The sequence below is a fragment of the Nyctereutes procyonoides genome, unplaced genomic scaffold (assembly GCF_905146905.1).
Source record: "Nyctereutes procyonoides isolate TBG_1078 unplaced genomic scaffold, NYPRO_anot_genome, whole genome shotgun sequence".
Lineage (NCBI taxonomy): Eukaryota > Metazoa > Chordata > Mammalia > Carnivora > Canidae > Nyctereutes > Nyctereutes procyonoides.
This window is the reverse complement of record NW_026575125.1, coordinates 69,533,847-69,552,481: the sequence shown is the minus strand read 5'-3', so window position 1 is coordinate 69,552,481 and position 18,635 is coordinate 69,533,847. Positions and strand designations below refer to the sequence as shown.

Here is an 18,635-nt window from a genome sequence, read left to right as displayed (position 1 = left end):
ACAAGAGACGAAGAAGGGCACTACATCATAATAAAGGGGTCTATCTAACAAGAAGATCTAACAATTGTAAATATTTATGCCCCCAACTTGGGAGCACCCAAAAAGGTAAAACAATTAAGAGAAACATAAAGGAACTCATTGTTCACAGTAAAATAATAGGGGACTTTAACACCCCATTTAGATCAATGGATCATCCAAGCAGAAAATCAGCCAAGAAACAATGGTTTTCAATGGCACACTGGACCAGATGGGCATAACAGATATATTCAGAACATTTCATCCTAGAGCAGCAGAATACACATTCTTTTCAAGTACACATGGGACATTCTCCAGAAGAAATCACATACTAGGTCACAAATCAGGCTTCTACAAACACAAAAAGATTGAGATCATACCGCGCATATTTTCTGACCACAATGCTATGAAACTTGAAGTCAACCACAAGAAAAAACTTGGAAAGGCCACACATATATTGACGTTAAAGAACATCCCATTGAAGAGTAAATGGGTTGTTTGGAAATTAAAGAAGAAACAAACAAAAAAATTCATGGAAACAAATGAAAGTGAAAACATGACTTTCCAATTCCTTTGGGAGGCAGCAAAGGTGGTCATAAGAGAGAAGTATAAAGCAATACAGGCTTACCTCAAGACACAAGAAAACTCTCAAATACCAGCCAAATCTTACATATAAAGGAACTAGAAAAAGAACAAATGAAGCCTAAAGCCAGACAGGAAGGCAAATAATAAAGATTAGAGCAGAAATAAGTAACATAGAAACAAACAAAGAAAAAACAATAGAACAGATCACGAAACTAGAAGCTTTTTGAAAAAAAATAATAATAAAATTGATAAGACCCTAGCCAGACTTATCAAAGAGAAAAGAGAAAGGACTCAAATAAATAAAATCACAGGTGAGAGAGGAGAAATCACGACCACCATCACAGAAATACAATTATAAGAGAATATCATGAAGAATTATATGCCAGCAAAGAAATTGAATCAAATCCAAAAGCTCTCAAAACACAAAAGCCCAGGGCCAGATGGCTTCCCAGGGGAATTCTACCAAACATTTGAAGAAGAGAGAATACCTATTTTTCTCAACCTATCCCAAACAATAGAAAAAGAAAAATTCTTTTTGTTGTTTTTTTTTTTTTTTCAGGATCCTAGGTTCCTTAATGCTCATCAGAATAAAACACGTCTCACAATACATAAACTTCTAAAATACAGAGAATTATGTTTAAAAATTGCAAGATACACCAAGAGGAAATAATGAATAGCAAATTTCCATCAAATATTGTTCAAGTAAATTCATTCCAAAATACTTTATGTTGGTATTACCATATTATAAACCATAGTAGAAAGCCTATAACTTCCTCTCCTTGAAAATACCTAACTGGTTATGCTATATTGGAAACAGCTCTAGCAAATGATGATATTTTGTATATATTTTTTATTGATGTTCAATATGCCAACATACAGCATAATACCCAGTGCTCATTCCACTAGGTGCCCCCCTCAGTGCCAATCACCGAGTCACCTCAAACCCCAGCCCACCTCCCCTGCCACTACCCCTGGTTCATTTCCCAACTTCGGTGTATCTCATGTTCTATCACCCTCACTGATTTCCCACTCATTTTCTCTCCTTTCCCCTTTTTTCCTAAACACTATTTTTTATATTCCTCAAATGAATAAGACCATATAATGTTTGTCCTTATCTGATTGACATACTACACTCAACATAATACCCTACAGTTCCATCCACGTTAAAGCAACTGGTGGCTATTTGTTGATTCTAATGGATGAGTAATATTCCATTGTATACATAAACCACATCTTCCTTATGCATTCATCTTTCGATGGACAACGAGGCTCCATCCACAGTTTGGCTATTGTGGACATTGTTGCTATAAATATCAGGGTGCAGGTGTCCTGGCGTTTCACTGCATCTGTATCTTTGGGGTAAATCCCCAACAGTGCAATTGCTGGGTCGTAGGGCAAATCTATTTTTAACTCTTTGAGGAACCTCCACACAGTTTCCAGAGTGGCTGTACCACTTCACACTCCAACCAACAGTGCAAGAGGGTTCCCCTTTCTTCACATCCTCTCCAACATTTGTTGTTTCCTGCCTTGTTAATTTTCCCCACTCTCACTGGTGTGAGGTGGTATCTCATGGTAGTTTTGATTTGTATTTCCCTGATGGCAAGTGATGCAGAGCATTTCCTCATGTTCTTGTTGGCCATGTCTATGTCTTCCTCTGTGAGATTTCTGTTCATGTCTTTTATTCCATTCATTATTGGACTGTTTGTTTCTTTGCTGTTGAGTTGAATAAGTTCTTTATAGATCTTGGATACTAGCCCTTTATGTGATACGTCATTTGCAAATAATTTCTCCAATTCTATAGGTTGTCCTTTAATTTTTTAACTGTTTCTTTTGCTATGCAAAAGCTTCTTCTCTTCATGAAGTCCCAATAGTTCATTTTTCCTTTTGTTTCTCTTTCCATCATGGATGTATGTTGCAAGAAGTTACTGTAGCCAAGTTCAAAAAGGGATTTTTGATCTCCTTTAGGATTTTGATGGAATCTTGTCTCACATTTAGATCTTTCATCCATTTTGAGTTTATCTTTGTGTATGGTGCAAGAGAATGGTCCAGTTTCATTTTTCTGCATGTGGATGTCCAATTTTCCCAGCACCATTTATTGAAGAGACTGTCAATTTTCCAGTGGATAGTCTTTCCTGCTTTGTCGAATATTAGTTGAACACAAACTTGAGGGTCCACTTCTGGATTCTCTATTCTGTTCCATTGATCTATGTGTCTGTTTCTGTGCCAGTACCACACTGTCTTGATGACCACAGCTTTGTAGTACAACCTGAAATCTGGCATTGTGATGCCCCCAGCTATGGTTTTCTTTTTTAATATTCCCCTGGCTATTTGGGTTTTTTTCTGATTCCACACAAATCTTAAGATGATTTGTTCCAACTCTCTGAAGAAAGTCCATGGTATTTTGATAGGGATTGCATTAAATGTGTAAATTGCCCAGGATAGCATTGATATTTTCACAAAATTAATTCTTCCAATCCATGAGCATGGAATATTTTTCCATCTCTTTGTGTCTTCCTCAATTTCTTTCAAAACTGTTCTGTAGTTTTTAGGGTATAGATCCTTTACCTCCTTGGTTAGGTTTATTCCTATGTATCTTATACTTTGGGTGCAATTGTAAATGGGATTGACTCCTTAATTTCTCTTTCTTCACTCTCATTGTTAGTGTATAGAAATGCCACTGACTTCTGGGCATTGATTTTGTATCCTGCCGCACTGCCCAATTGCTGTATGAGTTCTAGCAATCATGGGGTGGAGGCTTTTGGGTTTTCTAGTTACAGTATCATGTCATCTGCAAAGGGGGAGAGGTTGACTACTTCTTTGCCAATTTGAATGCCTTTTATTTCTTTTTGTTGCCTGATGGCTGAGGCTAGGACTTCTAACACTATGTTGAATAACAGTAGTGAGTGTGGACATCCCTGTCTTGTTCCTGATCTTAGGGGAAAGGCTTCCAGTATTTCTCCATTGAGAATGATATTTGCTGTGGGCTTTTCGTAATTGACTTTTAAGATGCTGAGGAATGTTCCCTCTATCCCTACACTCTGAAGAGTTTTTTCAGAAATGGATGCTGTATTTTTTCAAATGCTTTCTCTGCATCTACTGAGAGAATCATATTGTTCTTGTTGTCTCTTGTTGATATGATTTATCACAATGATTGCTTTATAAGTGTTGAACCAGCCTTGCTTGCATCCGGGGATAAATCCCACTTGGTCATGATGAATAATCTTCTTAATGTATTGTTGGATCCTATTGGCTAGTATCCTGTTGAGAATTTTTACATCTGTGTTCATCAGGGATATTGGTCTATAATTCTCCCCTTTGGTGGGTTCTTTGTCTGGCTTTAGAATTAAGGTGACACTGGCCTCATAGAATGAGTCTGGAAGTATTCCATCTCTTTCTATCTTTCTGAATAGGTTTAGCAGAATAGGTATGCTTTCTTCTTTAAACGTTTGATAGAATTCCCCTGGGAAGCCATCTGGCCCTGGACTTTTGTGTCTTGGGAGGTTTTGGATGACTGCTTCAATTTCCTCCCTGGTTATTGGCCTGTTCAGGTTTTCTATTCCTGCCTGTTCCAGTTTTCATAATTTCTGGTTTTCCAGAAATGTGTCCATTTCTTCTAGATTACCTAATTTATTGGCATAAAGCTGCTTGTAATAAATTTTTAAGATCATTTGTATTTCCTTGGTATTGGTGGTGATCTCTCCTTTCTCATTCATGATTTTATTAATTTGAGTCTTTTCTCTCTTCTTTTTAATAAGGCTGGCTAATGGTTTATCTATCTTATTAATTCTTTCAAAGAACCAACTCCTGGTTTTGTTGATCTGTTCCACAGTGCTTCTGGTCTCTATTTCATTGAGTTCTGCTCGAAACTTTATTAACTCTCTTCTGCTGGGTGTAGGATCTATTTGCCATTTTTTTTCTCCAGCTCCTTTAGATGCAAGGTTAGCTTTTGTACTTGAGTTCTTTCCAGTGTTTGGATGTCTGCTTTTATTGCAATGTATTCCCCCCTCAGGACTGCTTTTGCTGCATCCCAAAGATTTTGACAGTTGTATCTTCATTCTCTTTAGTTTCCATGAATCTTTTAATTCTTCACTAATTTCCTGGTTGACCCTTTCATCTTTTAGCAAGATGGTCCTTAACCTGCACATGTTTGAAATCCTTCCAAACTTCTTCTTGTGATTTAGCTCTAATTTCAAAGCATTATGGTTGGAATACGCAGGGGATGATCCCAATCTTTTGGTATCGGTTCAGACTTGATTTGTGACCCAATATGTGTTCTATTCTGGAGAAAGTTCCATGGGCCCTTGAGAAGAATGTGTATTCAGTTGTGTTTGGATGTAAAGTTCTGTAGATATCTGTGAAATCCATCTGGTCCAGGGTATCATTTAAAGCTCTTGTTTCTTTGGAGATGTGCTTAGAAAACCTGTTGATTGTAGAAAGCACTACATTCAAGTCACCAAGAATAAGTGTATTATTATCTAAGTATGTCTTAACTTTGGTTATTAATTGATTGATATACTTGGCAACTCCCACATTTGGGGCATAAATATTGATGATTGTTAGGTCCTCTTGTTGGATAGATCATTTAAATAGGATATAGTGTCCCACTTCATCTCTTACTACAGTCTTGGGGATAAACTTTAGTTTATCTGATATAAGGATAACTACCCCTGCTTTCTTTTGAAGACCATTTGAATGGTACATGGTTCTCCAACCTTTTATTTTCAGGCTTTCTCTTGTAGACAGCAAATATATGTCTTGCTTTTTTATCCAGTCTGAAACCCTGCACCTTTTGATGAGGTCATTAAGCCCCTTCATGTTCAGAGTTACTATTAAAATATATGAATTTAGTGCCATCATGATACCTATTCAGTCCCTGTTTTTGTGGGTTGTTCCCTTGGACATCCTCTATTACAGAATCCCCTTAGTATTTCTTGCATAGCCGGCTTGGTGGTCACATATTCTTTCAGTTTCTGCCTATCTTAGAAGCTCTTTATCTCTCCTTGTATTCTGAATTTGAGCCTTGCTGGATAAAGTATTCTTGGCTGCAGGTTCTTCTCATTTAGGACCCTGAATATATCCTGCCAGCCCTTTCTGGCCTGCCAGGTCTCTGTGGAGAGGTCTGCTGTTACCCTAATATTCCTCCCCATGAAAGTCAGGGACTTCTTGTCTCTTGCTGCTTTAAGGATCTTCTCTTTATCTTTTGAATTTGCAGGGTTCAGTATTAAATGTCGAGGTTTTGAGTGGTTTTTATTGATTTTAGGGAGGATCTCTCTATTTCCTGGATCTGAATGCCTGTTTCCCTTCCCAGGTTAGGAAAATTCTCAGTTATGATTTGTTCAAATACATATTCTGCACCTCTGTCCCTTTTGGCGCCCTAGGATCCCCAATTAAACGTAGATTTTTTTCTTTCTGAGGCTGTCATTTATTTCCCTTAACCTATCCTTATGATCTTTTAATTGTTTTTCTCTTTTTTCCTCAGTTTCCCTCTTTGCCAACAACTTGTCTTCTATGTCACTCACTTGTTCTTCTACCTCGTTAACCCTTGTCATTAGGACCTCTAGTTTGGATTGCATCTCATTTAATTAATTTTTAATTTCTGCCTGATTAGATCTAAATTCTGCAGTCATGAAGTCTCTTGAATCCTTTTTGTTTTTTTTCTAGAGCCACCAGTAGCTTTATAATAGTTCTTCTGAATTGGCTTTCTGACATTGAATTGTAATCCAAATTTTGTAACTCTGTGGGAGAGAGGACTGTTTCTGATTCTCTCTTTTGAGGTGAGTTTTTTTTTTCTTTTCATTTTGCTCAGTGCAGAGTGGCCAGAAACAAGTAGTACTGTGAAAAGGAGAAAAAGAAAGAAGAGAAAAAATGAAAATAAAAAAAAGAAGAAGAAATTAAAAAGGGGGGAAGCAAAGAGAAAGCAAACAAACAAGGGGGAGTATCCTCTGATTCTATATACTGTAAATCCCTCGTCTTCCCCTGGAACTTTCCAGTGCTGCTTGGTCAATAACTTGCTTTTCCCCTGTCTGTCTAGCTGGTCTTCTGGGGAAGGGGCCTGCTATGCTGATTCTCAGGTGTGAACACCTGGGGGAGCTGCTCAGCCCCCTGCCTGGCCAGCACCATTTATTGATGAGACTGTCCTTTTTCCAGTGGATAGTCTTTCCTGTTTTGTCGAATATTAGTTGACCATAGAGTTGAGTGCCCTTTTCTGGATTCTCTATTCTAGTCCCATTGATCTATGTGTCTGTTTTTGTGCCAATACCACACTGTCTTGAATATCACAGCTTTGTAGTACAACCTGAAATCCAGCATTGTGATGCCACCGGCTCTGGTTTTCTTTTTTAATATTCCCCTAGCTATTCGGGGTCCTTTCTGATTACACACAAATCTTAAGATGATTTGTCCCAACTCTCTGAAGAAAGTCCATGGTATTTTGATAGGGATTGCATTAAATATTAAATTTACCTGGGTTAGTATTGACATTTTCACAATATTAATTCTTCCAATCCATGAGCGTGGAATGTTTTTCCATCTCTTTGTGTCTTCCTCAATTTCTTTTAGAAATGTTCTGTAGTTTTTAGGGTGCAGAAGCTTTTTGTCTTTGCTGAAGTTTATTCCTAGGTATCTTCTGCTTTTGGGTGCAATTGTAAATGGGATTGACTCCTTAATTTTTTCTTCTTCAGTCTCATTGTAGTGGATAGAAATGCCACTGATTTCTGGGTTTTGATTTTGTATCCTGCCACACTGCCCAATTGCTGTATGAGTTCTAGCAATCTTGGGCTGGAGTCTTTTAGGTTTTATATGGACAGTATCATGTCATCTGCGAAGAGGGAGAGTTTGACTTCTTCTTTGCCAATTTGAATGCCTTTTATTTCTTTTTGTTGCCCGACTGCTGAGGCTAGGACTTCTACTACTATGTTGAATAGCAGTGGTGAGAGTGGACATCCCTGTCGTGTTCGTGATCTTACCTGAAAGGATCCCAGTGTTTCCCCATTGAGAATGATATTTGCTGTGGGCTTTTCATAGATGGCTTTTAAGATGCTGAGGAATGTTCCCTCTATCCCTACACTCTGAAGAGTTTTGATCAGGAATGCTGTATTTGTCAAATCCTTTCTCTGCAGCTATTGAGAGGATTATATGGTTCTTGTTTTTTCTTTTGCTGATATGATCAATCAGATTGATCACTTTACGATTGTTGAACCAGCCTTGCATCCCAGGGATGAATCCCACCGGGTCTTGGTGAATAATCTTAATGTATTGTTCGATCCTATTAGCTAGTATCTTGTTGAGAATTTTTGCATCTGTGTTCATCAGTGATATTGGTATATAATCCTTTTTGTTGGGGTCTTTGTCTGGTTCTGGAATTAAGGTGATACTGGCCTCATAAAACATGTTTGGAAATATTCTGTCCATTTCTGTCTTTCAGAACAGCTTTATTAGAATAGGTATGATTTCTTCTTTAAATGTTTGATAGAATTCCCCAGGGAAGCCATCTGGCCCTGGACCTTTGTGTCTTGGGAGGTTTTTGATGACTGCTTCAATTTCCTCCCTGGTTATCAGCCTGTTCAGGTTTTCTATTTCTTCCTATTCCAGTGTTGGTAGTTGTGGTTTTCTAGAAATGTGTCCATTTCTTCTAAATTGCCTAATTTATTGGCGTATGTCTGTTCATAATATGTTTTTAAAATCATTTGTATGTCCTTGGTATTTGCTGTGAACTCTCCTTTTTGATGTGATTTTATTTTTATTTTTTAAAAGATTTTATTTATTTATTCATGATAGAGAGAGAGAGAAAGAGAGAGAGAGAGAGAGAGAGGCATTAAAAGAAACCTGATTATTTTTCTAGTAGACCTGAAACTTTGCAGAATACCATTTCAGTAAACATGGTTAATATGGGGGTTTGTGCTGGTCTTCTGGGCGAGGGGCCTGTTACACTGTTTCTCAAGCACACTTGCCCAAGAAAAGCAGTACCAGCAGAGTACAGGGAGGTGTGGATTGCTGTAAGTAGTTTAGGCCATCACTGCTGGTGCTGGTGCTACTTACTGAAGTCAGTTTATGCTGATGAATGGGGGAGGGAAATATCATTAGACAGCTCCCTCATCCTGGAAAAAGGAGTTCATGCCCCCTACTGTCTGAGAAGTCCTCCCGGAAGAGTGAACAATCTCCTATTGGGAGTCCCAGGCATCCCTCAGACTGCTACCTTCACATTGTGTCTGGTCTACCTGGATATCTGGCTCAGCAGTGCACTTTGGGGTCTATCACAGGCAGTCTGGTTCAATTTTAAAACTCCAAACTTTAGGGACCTGGTATGGTGTGACCTACACTTGTCCTCTTGGGGAGGGTCTGATCAATCTCAGACTGATTCAAGTTTGACCCAGATGGCAATCACATCAAAGTATAGGAGAGTGGGTTTTGTAGTAAAGCACAGCAAAGAACCAATGTCTGGATTAGCAACTCTCAGCAGGTGTCTGTACCTATGCTAAGGGATGAGGAAGGAAATGTCTGTAGCTGTTTTGTCCCAGGAAAGGCAATGTCACATCTCCCAGATGTGCTCCAAGAACGGTAACCATCTGTCCCAGTGCATCCCAGGTGATCCTCAGGTGGCACCATCTACCCCTTGGTTATCTTCCCACCTTCCTCACAGGAATACCACAGTGCCATCAAGGCTCCACACCAGCCATGCCATGGACCTCTAAAACTCCAGTCTTTGAGCCACGCTGCTTGTAAATACTCAGGATAATCAGCCCCTCTCATTTTCCCAGTCAATGGCTTTAGGGAAGTATTTTGCTTTTGTGATCCCCTGTATGCTCCTCTCTCTCTCTCTCTCTCTCTCTTTCTCTCTCTCTCTCTCTCTCTCTCTCTCGGTTCCCTCCTCTCCAGCACCTGTAATTCTCTTCTCCCACAACTACTTCTCTGCACCTTCTACCTTCCATCATGTAGCCTCTTTTCTCCTTCTAGTTGTACAGTTCATTCTGTCAGTCATCAGATGTATTTCTTGGTTATTCAGAATGATTCAACATTTATCTACCTGTGGTTGAGGGATGAAACAAGCCTAGGATCCTTTACTACTCTGTCTTCTTAGTTCTCCAGGTCTGTTTCTTATGTCTTACATCAATTGATGTATGCAGAGTACATCATATTATAGAGATAAAATAACTGTGGAACATGATATGTCTGGGACACAGATTCCATCTGAATCATGCTACTGACATAGCAGAAACTGCCCTAATTAGTAATGATATACAAGAACAGTAGTGGTACATTTTTTTTTCCTTTGCAACTTGAATTGTCAGAAAGTAGTATTTCTTAAATTTTGTGTATGTGACAGAAAAAAGTCTACTTGAAACCCTGAATTTTTTATTATTATTTGGATTATAATGAAAGCTAAGTATAAAAACAGTCATGGAGAATAACTGCCAAATGGGAAATAGTATGGTCCTCTACTGAGAGCACTGTATTTCCCAACTCATCTTGCATGGTTCAATCGCCCTTAATAGGACTGATGGTAATAGGAAAATCACCCTACATTGTTCTCAATTGAGACCAACTAAGAGATCCTTTAGCTGTTTGCAGGATGCAATGGTTATCATATGGCTTTGGGGTGCTTAAACCTCTTGGTGTTTTTAGCAACTTCAGGACTGATTTGAATTTGAATTTGAAAACACATACATCTAGCTTGACAGAAAATTTAACATGAATGAGGTTATTTATTTACTAAATATCCCCCTAAATTCCTTTCCCCTCCTCTTACTACACATAAGGTTTATCAGCTAACAACATCATTTCAAAGCCTCCCTACTGACAAATGTGGACATATTATTCTTTCAATGGGATAAGAACATAAATGATGTGTACAATTTCTGCCATGCTTATATAAAAAGAAATTGCATGAGATTCCTTTTCTCTTCTTTCCATGAGAAGAAACAAATGTGTTAGCAACCCAGTTTTGACCAAGTGGTCTGGGAAATGCCCTAGGAGACAGGAAAGAATCAATATGAAAGGAATCCATGTCCCTGAATGGCCTTCTAAAGCAGAGAAGTCCTACCATTGCAAACTAACCAAACCTTACTTAAGAAATTAAACTTCTGTCTTATTTAGGCCTCTGTATTTTGTGGCTTCTTTGTTGAAAGAGCTTAACCATTATTACCTTTAGCATTTGCTCCTGATGCCCCATGTCATATCCCCTTGCCCACCTTTGATTTCAGCTATAGCCTGCGTTGGACAGTTCCACATGAGCTTAGACCCAGTTCATGCTGACTTCCTTGAATTCATGCTTCACATCTTTCTAATCTTCACTTTGGGCCTTCAATCAATTTCTCAGCAGTCCTCTCAGTCACATGCAGTCCTCAAATAATGAGAGACAAGAGACAGTGAGTGAATACTCCACTGTCTTCCTTCAGGCAGACAATTTTGTTAGGATAAATGGTTAAGAGAACTAAAAATGTTTAACCCAGGGAAGATTCAATAAAAACTGTTAAATATTTGAAAGGCATATAATATATATTATTAATATATTATATATTATTATTTGAATAATATATATGTATTATTCAAAAAGTACATACAGAAGAATTCAGATAAGTTTATTTTGTAAGATCTACATAGGAGAAGACTCCTATGTAGTCCTAATGAAGACTAAGAGATAGAAGATGTAATGAGACAGATTTCTGTTCACTATAAATAAGAAGTTTATAAATTCAGTAAGTCAAAGTTAGGTTTCTAAAGCATATTTCTGATATATAGTGACAGGTTATTTAAAATCCTTTAAAGACTCTTACCACCCGCTCTTCTGATCTGGCAAACAAATCCTTCAGGATCTTTCTATCTTGCCTCGGCTTCTCCTGGTCCCCATCCTATGGCATCTATGACAAGCCATGACAAATTACATATAATTCTTAACACATTAGGATATTTAATTACTCTGTCTTTCCACTATGTTGATCTTTCTTTCATTTCCACCTTACCAGACATTTGTTCTCCTTGCAAACCTCACTCTTCATGACCAAAGTGGGGCATTTTTTCCTTTGTAAAACTTTGTCTGAATCCTGTCCCACCCCTACCACATCCACAGAAAAGAGTTAATTACTCTCTCTTCTGTAATGTTCCTTTCACATTCTTACATTTTCCCATTACTGCTCACACTGTAGTACAATGCTTTGCTTGCATGTCTATCAATTCTACTAAACTGTTTCTTAAAATCAATGATGGTATCTTATTAATCTTTCTATCTGCATAACTCAAGAAAGTATCTGATATATAATAGGCACTCAATGATTTGAATAAATGGGTTTATGAAAGAAAGAGAGAGGGATGGAGGTAGAGAAGGAGGAAAGGAAGGAGGGAGGAAGATTAAGAGCTTTTGGTGGGATAATATAGAGATAACTGATTCATCAAGAGTGGTTATTCTGACTCACCCTTACAGTTTCTTCCAACTCTGAATGTCTGATTGTAAAAAATTGTCAGCTGTTCAAGGCTAATTAGACTGATTTAAATTCAAATTATTTTAAGATACCAGATATCCTAAAGTAAGGAAACTTTATCTCAAAGTAAAAAGTAGTTATGTCACCTATTAACATCTTAAATTGTTGGGTTACACCAATCAAAATTAGTAAGTGAATATTCCTTTTATACCATGTAGTATCAACTTGAAAATAAATTGTACCTACATTATAGTCACTGAGTGTTTTAGAATAGAAATGATGTGTGTGTCCTTATGTGTGTACATATATGTGTACTCATGTGTGTACATGAATAATATACCATTGCTGAAATGAAGCAAATAGAGAATCTTAACTTTATGAAATGAATAAAGTAAAAGTGATTAATATGTCTTAAGTAAATCCTCATAGAGAATTGTGAAACTTTCATTTATTAGCACCATTACATCACAATTCTCTATGTCAGACCCAGTCAGACACTAAAGTAGCTCCAATTTAATAGATAAACTCAGTTGTTACTCCCTGCTTCTCATTGGCATTTTAGTCAAGGTATAGCAGAGCTCTAGAAGATCCTCATTAAAGGCAGCTTCCCTGACTTTTGCTTTAGTCATTGTCAGTATGATGGTCAAATCTAAGCCAGAGGATCACAGTAACAAGAAGATACATTATCCCTTGCCTACATATCCCACTAATCTTTTTTTTTTACCACCTTCACTTTCTTCTATAGTGGAAGAAAATTCAGAGATGAGGTATACTTTTATTGTACACACAATTCTGTTGCTATGTACCTATTATAAATATTAAGGCATGTCTTTTTCATTAATGATAACTTTACCTTGACAAAATTGTGAAGATATAAAGTTGTACCTTTAGTTGTCCCCTTTTGTGTGCTACTTTCTTCCCTTTAAGTTTCTCAGTTTTTAGTATCTCTATAATTCTTGATGGCCAGGATTGTCCACATGGAAACTCTACCTCTCTGGAGCATCCCATAATCCCTGTCACACCCAATCCCCTTAAAACTTATCTGTACTGATAACTAGTCCTTTACTGCTTTTCAAAATAACTGCCTAGATAATCTGATCACTTAATTTATGGTGATCATATAGATAATACCAACTAGGATTGAATCATGGCTCTACTACTTCCTTACAGTGTGTTTCTGGGCAACGTACTTAACTTCTTTTTGCCTGAGTTTCCTCACCTGTAAAATGTAGATAATAAAAGCACCTGCTTTACAGAGCTGTTATGAGAATTAAACAAACACATATAAAGTGAGTAGCATAATGCCTGGCACATAGTAAGTGCTCACTGAATGTAAGCTATCAATAATCATATTTTCGGAGGGAATTGAATGGTCAGAACTTCAGATCTTGTAGAAAATCTCTTGGACATGAATTACTGACATTTATTTTAGCATTTACTCTGCCCGTTACATGGTAGGGGCCTTAGTGGTTACTTTCTACACAGTTGTACATTATAGAAAGACCAATGAGAGAATAAGAGTCTTCCTAGTCTATCGGAGATAAAACTCTTTAATTAATATAAAACTCAAGAGTCTTTTTAAAGTAGGTAAATTTTAAAAAATGCTTTGCCTTTTCCCCCTAGCTTCTCTCAAGTAATGACTATTCACTTTCACTGCCTGGGCCTGTGCATTTTAACATACCTTATCAGACAAAACTGTGTTCCTGTGCTTGTCCTTTCTCATCTTAATGACTGGCATCAAAAATCCCAGAAAAATGTATTTTTTTAAAGATTTTATTTATTTATTCATGAGAGACACAGAGAGAGAAAGAGAGAGAGAGAGGCAGAGACATAGGCAGAGGGAGAAGCAGGCTCCATGCAGGAAACCCCACGTGGGACTCGATCCCAGGTCTCCAGGATCAGGCCCTGGGCTGAAGGTGGTGCTAAGCCTCTGAGCCACCCGGGCTGCCCTCTGACAATGCAATGTGCTCATTTTTCCTTTCCATAGAGATTATTTCAGTTATATAAAGTGTACTTTTTAAATATAAATTCAGACAGGTTTTTTAAATTTTATTATCTCTGTTATGACTTAGTTTATAGACAAAATTGGGAACCTTTTAAAAGTTTGATTTTTTTCTTCAGTCCCTTTCCTTTTTCATAAATGTGGCCCAAAAGATAACCTACTGTATGAAGACACAGACTGAAAACAAAAACAAAAAAACAGGAATTTTACATAGTTTTATACGATAAAGCCAAAATAAGAGAGAGATCAAATCAATCTCAACACTTTGCAGCTGATGTTTAAACTTGTCAGTGTAGAAGGTAATAATGCACATTTCAATCTATCTTCCTAATAACCGCCTATTTAATGAGACTTTAGTTGTCTACAGTGTATTGATCCAAATCTATTCTTTTGGTCCAAATCTATTCTTTTGTTTCAAAATATTCAGTTTTGCTTCCCCTCTTTTTTTAACAGCCAATTTTATGTATTCTTTATTTTCTTTTTAAAACATTTTTTATTGAAATGTTATCTTGCTTTATATTTCCTCTTTCCTTTCCCAAACTCAGATACCTACCCCTTTGAAATTCCTTGAGTGACTGCATATTGCCTGAGCTATATCTGTCATGAGCTTAAAAGCATCATACATAAGTCATTCCCTATTTTCTTCTCAATCTCTTTCAATTCAAAGTGTATACTCTCTTGGCAATACAGAATGATACATTTCAAAAGAACACACTTTATAAAATGTTATTTTTATTTTATAGGGAAACAAATGTTCATTTCTTAAAATATTGGCCAATCCTAGGTACTTCTGAATGAAGGTTATATAAGGCATGATCCAAATTATGCTATCATAGTATGTCATTGGGTTAAATTAATGGTATTATTATCTCTAAATAAATGTTTCAATCCATCCTCTTCCTCAGACCATTTTCAATTATAAAGTGTAAAGTAAAATTAAAATTGTCAAGTCCCATCAACAAGTGTTAATTAAGCATGGCACAGCTCTTTAAATCTACTATAGACTGTAATACTGAGAACATGTATTTTCTTACATGATTTGTCTTCCTGTTTTTGCATTTACATGTATCTTTGTGATTTATAATCTCTGAGCTATAAAGCTTCTGAATATGGCTACTGAAATAACTACAATGTTTGACTAAATTGGGAAAAAATCAAACTTATTTCAGATTTTCCAAAATAAATGGCCAAGGATAAAATTTGAAAATTAAGCAAAATCTTGTGCATTTCTAAACAATTTACTCTTTGCAAGTACAGAATAACTACTTAATCATTTTAAAACTATGAAGTATAAAAAGTACTCACTGCATAATAGGTAAGTTGATTCTCATTGTTTATAGATTCTATATTTGTGAATTTGCCTCCTTACTAAAATTAATTTGTAAGTCATAACTCAGAATCAACACTCACTATGCATTTTCTGTCATTTGTGGCCATGTGCAGTGGTGGAAAATTTGAGTTGTTAATGTGCAGATTCCCAGCTGAAGTCAAAGAAGGCAACACCTGGCTTTCTTGTTTTACCCTTATACTGCAAACAAGTGACCTTTCTGCTATTAGGAGCTATACTTTCCACATTTCTTTGTGTTTTTGTTGGTGATTTTGCTGTTTTACATGGCCCCCAAGCATAGTACTAAAGTGGTATCAAGAGTTTCTAAGCTCTGAAAGGCTGAGATGTGACTTACTAAGAAGATACATGTGTTAGATAAGCATCATTCAGGCGTGAATTATAGTTCTGTTGGTTCTGAGTCCAATATTAACTAACAACATATATTAAATAACTGTATTTAAACAGAAGCACACATAAAACAAGGTTATATATTGATTGGTTTATGAGAATACTGTGACCAGAGGCTCACAGGAACCTAAACTTGCATTTCCCCTAGGAGCAAAACTTTACAAAACATAACTACCACAAATAAGAGGAATCAACTGTATTTTTACAACTGAGTTTAGTTTGAACTACCAAGAAGTCAGGTACATAACTAAATTAATAAAATCTTTCTATACCAAGATCTCTGGGTCATAGGCCCTTGGACTTTTCCATAAAGGGAGTATTGAAATTAAGTGAATTTATCAATTTTCCTCACTTTAAACATGCTCAGAGCACTTTGGTAGTCTACCATTATGCAAAACCATATAACATAAAGCCTATTTTACAATAAAATGTTGAATATACATATAACTTATTGCATACTATATTGAATGTGAAATGTGTATGATTGTATGTGTATCAGTTGTTTTCCCTAGTGTTTACTTGGCTGACTGGAAACTGCAGCTCACTTCCACTGCCCAGCATAATAAGAGAGTATCATACTATGTATCGCTAGCCTGGGAAAAGAACAACATTCAAAATCTGGAGTACAGTTTCTACTAAATGAGTATTGATTTTACAGCACCATAAAGTTAAAACATCATAAGTAAAATTATCCTAAGTTGAGAGCCATTTATATTTTGATAAAGATAATTCCTTGTTTCCAGACAATAAAAATGTCTGTGATCAGCAAATGTATCTCCTAACAATGCTTAGAGAGCAGTTAAATATTCTTAGTTACCTTTCTTTTATATAGATAATAACATTATTAAACTGTCAGCTGTTTCAAATACATCAAAACATTGTCAGCTGGCTTTTCCCTTGATATCAGCTACCTGAATGTTCCAATACTGCTTTACCCACTTCTTGGTGTCTCAGCTAAGAATGCCTGTCTCAGATACACCTGGAAATCCACTATAGGTGCTTGTTGTTGATGAAATCCCCTCAAGTACACATGATGCTCTTCATTGGTCAGTGAGACTGTCCTACTACATTTGACTTAGATTTCCACCTCTGGTAAGTGGTGATCTGTATCCCATCTCAGGTATAAGTGGTCCCTGGCCCACTCAATCCAGCTGCTTACTGGTCCTCAAATCAGAGTGTCACACATTTCTAGCAGCTGCTCAGCTCTCCTTAGTTACTGTATAAAGAGTAACACAGTGACAAAAAACATGTGTTGATTAGATTACCGAAATAATTGTTGCCAAAGTATATTACCCCATAGAATGAAAAAAATTTTAAAAGTTGGACTTCACAGAGATTTTTCTTTGTCTAGTTTCCTAAATGTGTGTAAGATACTGTATGAGATAAATAAGACCAAATGAAAATATAGCTAGATGTGATTTTGTTGTGTTAGTGAGGTGTTTGATTGTTATTGGTTATCTTTTGAAGCCAATTCTGCTTCTTGGCATAGGAAATATCTTAGGTGTAATGTATTGCTAAGTAATAAAACTAGTACTGTTTTTTGGAAACAATTCACTCTGACTAGTATCCCAATTCTTATAGCACCAGATTTGTAATATATGGAAGTCTATGATATGTTTGAAGAGTGACTTGGATTACAGGCAAACAAAGTAATGTTCGATCATTTGCAGTTTAAGTGCAGCAATATACCCAAAGTAAGAAGGTCTGTGAAAAGAACAACACTACTACTTCCATTATTCTGTAGGCAAAGCACAATAAGTGTTGATTAAGTAAGATTTATTGAAAAGTTATGAACCAAGGAGCCAAGAGGGTGGCCACCTGGTCATTGCCTAATGTTTAAATTGCAGCACCCTAATGATTTTAACTTTCTTCCAGCACATTTCCTATATCCCCATCTTAAGTCACAGTGATAATATTTTTTTTTACCACTAAATTTCACCTACTTTTTAGTCATCAAAAAAGCTGCTTATTTGGCACTAATTCTAGATGTTTTCCCTAAATTTTTCTTGGCTTAATTTCTTCCCATTATGCCTTTTAAATAATAAATGTAATTATTTGTTTCATAAAGTTTAATATTTAAAACACTTTCATAGTTAGTCAGTCCTTACCACATCCATGAAAGTTAGGCAAGCTCGGTTCTATTGTCTACCTCAAGTGACTTCCTGTCAAAAATAAAAACTTTATAAACTCCTTTTAATGAAGGGCCATATTTTATATATCTTCAACAGACCAGGGTGTAAGTCTTGAAGACTTAATCCATGTGTAACAGTAACTGAAACATGCGCAAAGTTACTGCCAAACATATGTTACCTTGAACACTGGACTGGTTCTTATTTTATTAAGCTTGTAAATAATACATAACAAATTTCCATGCACACCTGGGCAATCAAAAGAAAATTGATGACTATGAGTTAGGTAAGTAAAATATACTCCCTCCCAGACTCAAAGTTATATCTAATTGAGGCAAATTACCTAATGTGGGATTTGCTTATAATAGAAAATGTAGCTCCTGAAAGGTTTAATGATACTGAATTGGTACCCTTTTGAGATAAATTATCTCTTCAGGGAGCAAAATGGTCTCCCCAGAAGAGGTAATTTAACTCAAACATATGAGCAATTTACCTCAAGAAAGAGTACCAATTTTCTCTAGGAACTCCATTCTTTAGTTGTGCACACCCCTACACAAAGAATTGGGCTGCAAAATCTTTGTCTACTACTGCATATGTACTACAAAATATGGCCAGGATTTTCTCCTTAAAATGGCCATATTAGAATGTTAACTCTCTAAGGACAGGGATCTGCTCTCAGTGGGAAATTTAGATTGTGGTAATTAAAATAGTGTGCTTATAAAAAGTTTGACATTTCATGAGGGGAAATTTCCTCA

General features: G+C 36.5%; 1 pseudogene; it reads right to left on the bottom strand.

The window, feature by feature from the left end:
- Positions 1–16,682: 16,682 nt before the first annotated feature.
- Positions 16,683–18,410, bottom strand: LOC129517981 (SNRPN upstream reading frame protein-like; annotated as a pseudogene).
- Positions 18,411–18,635: the final 225 nt, after the last annotated feature.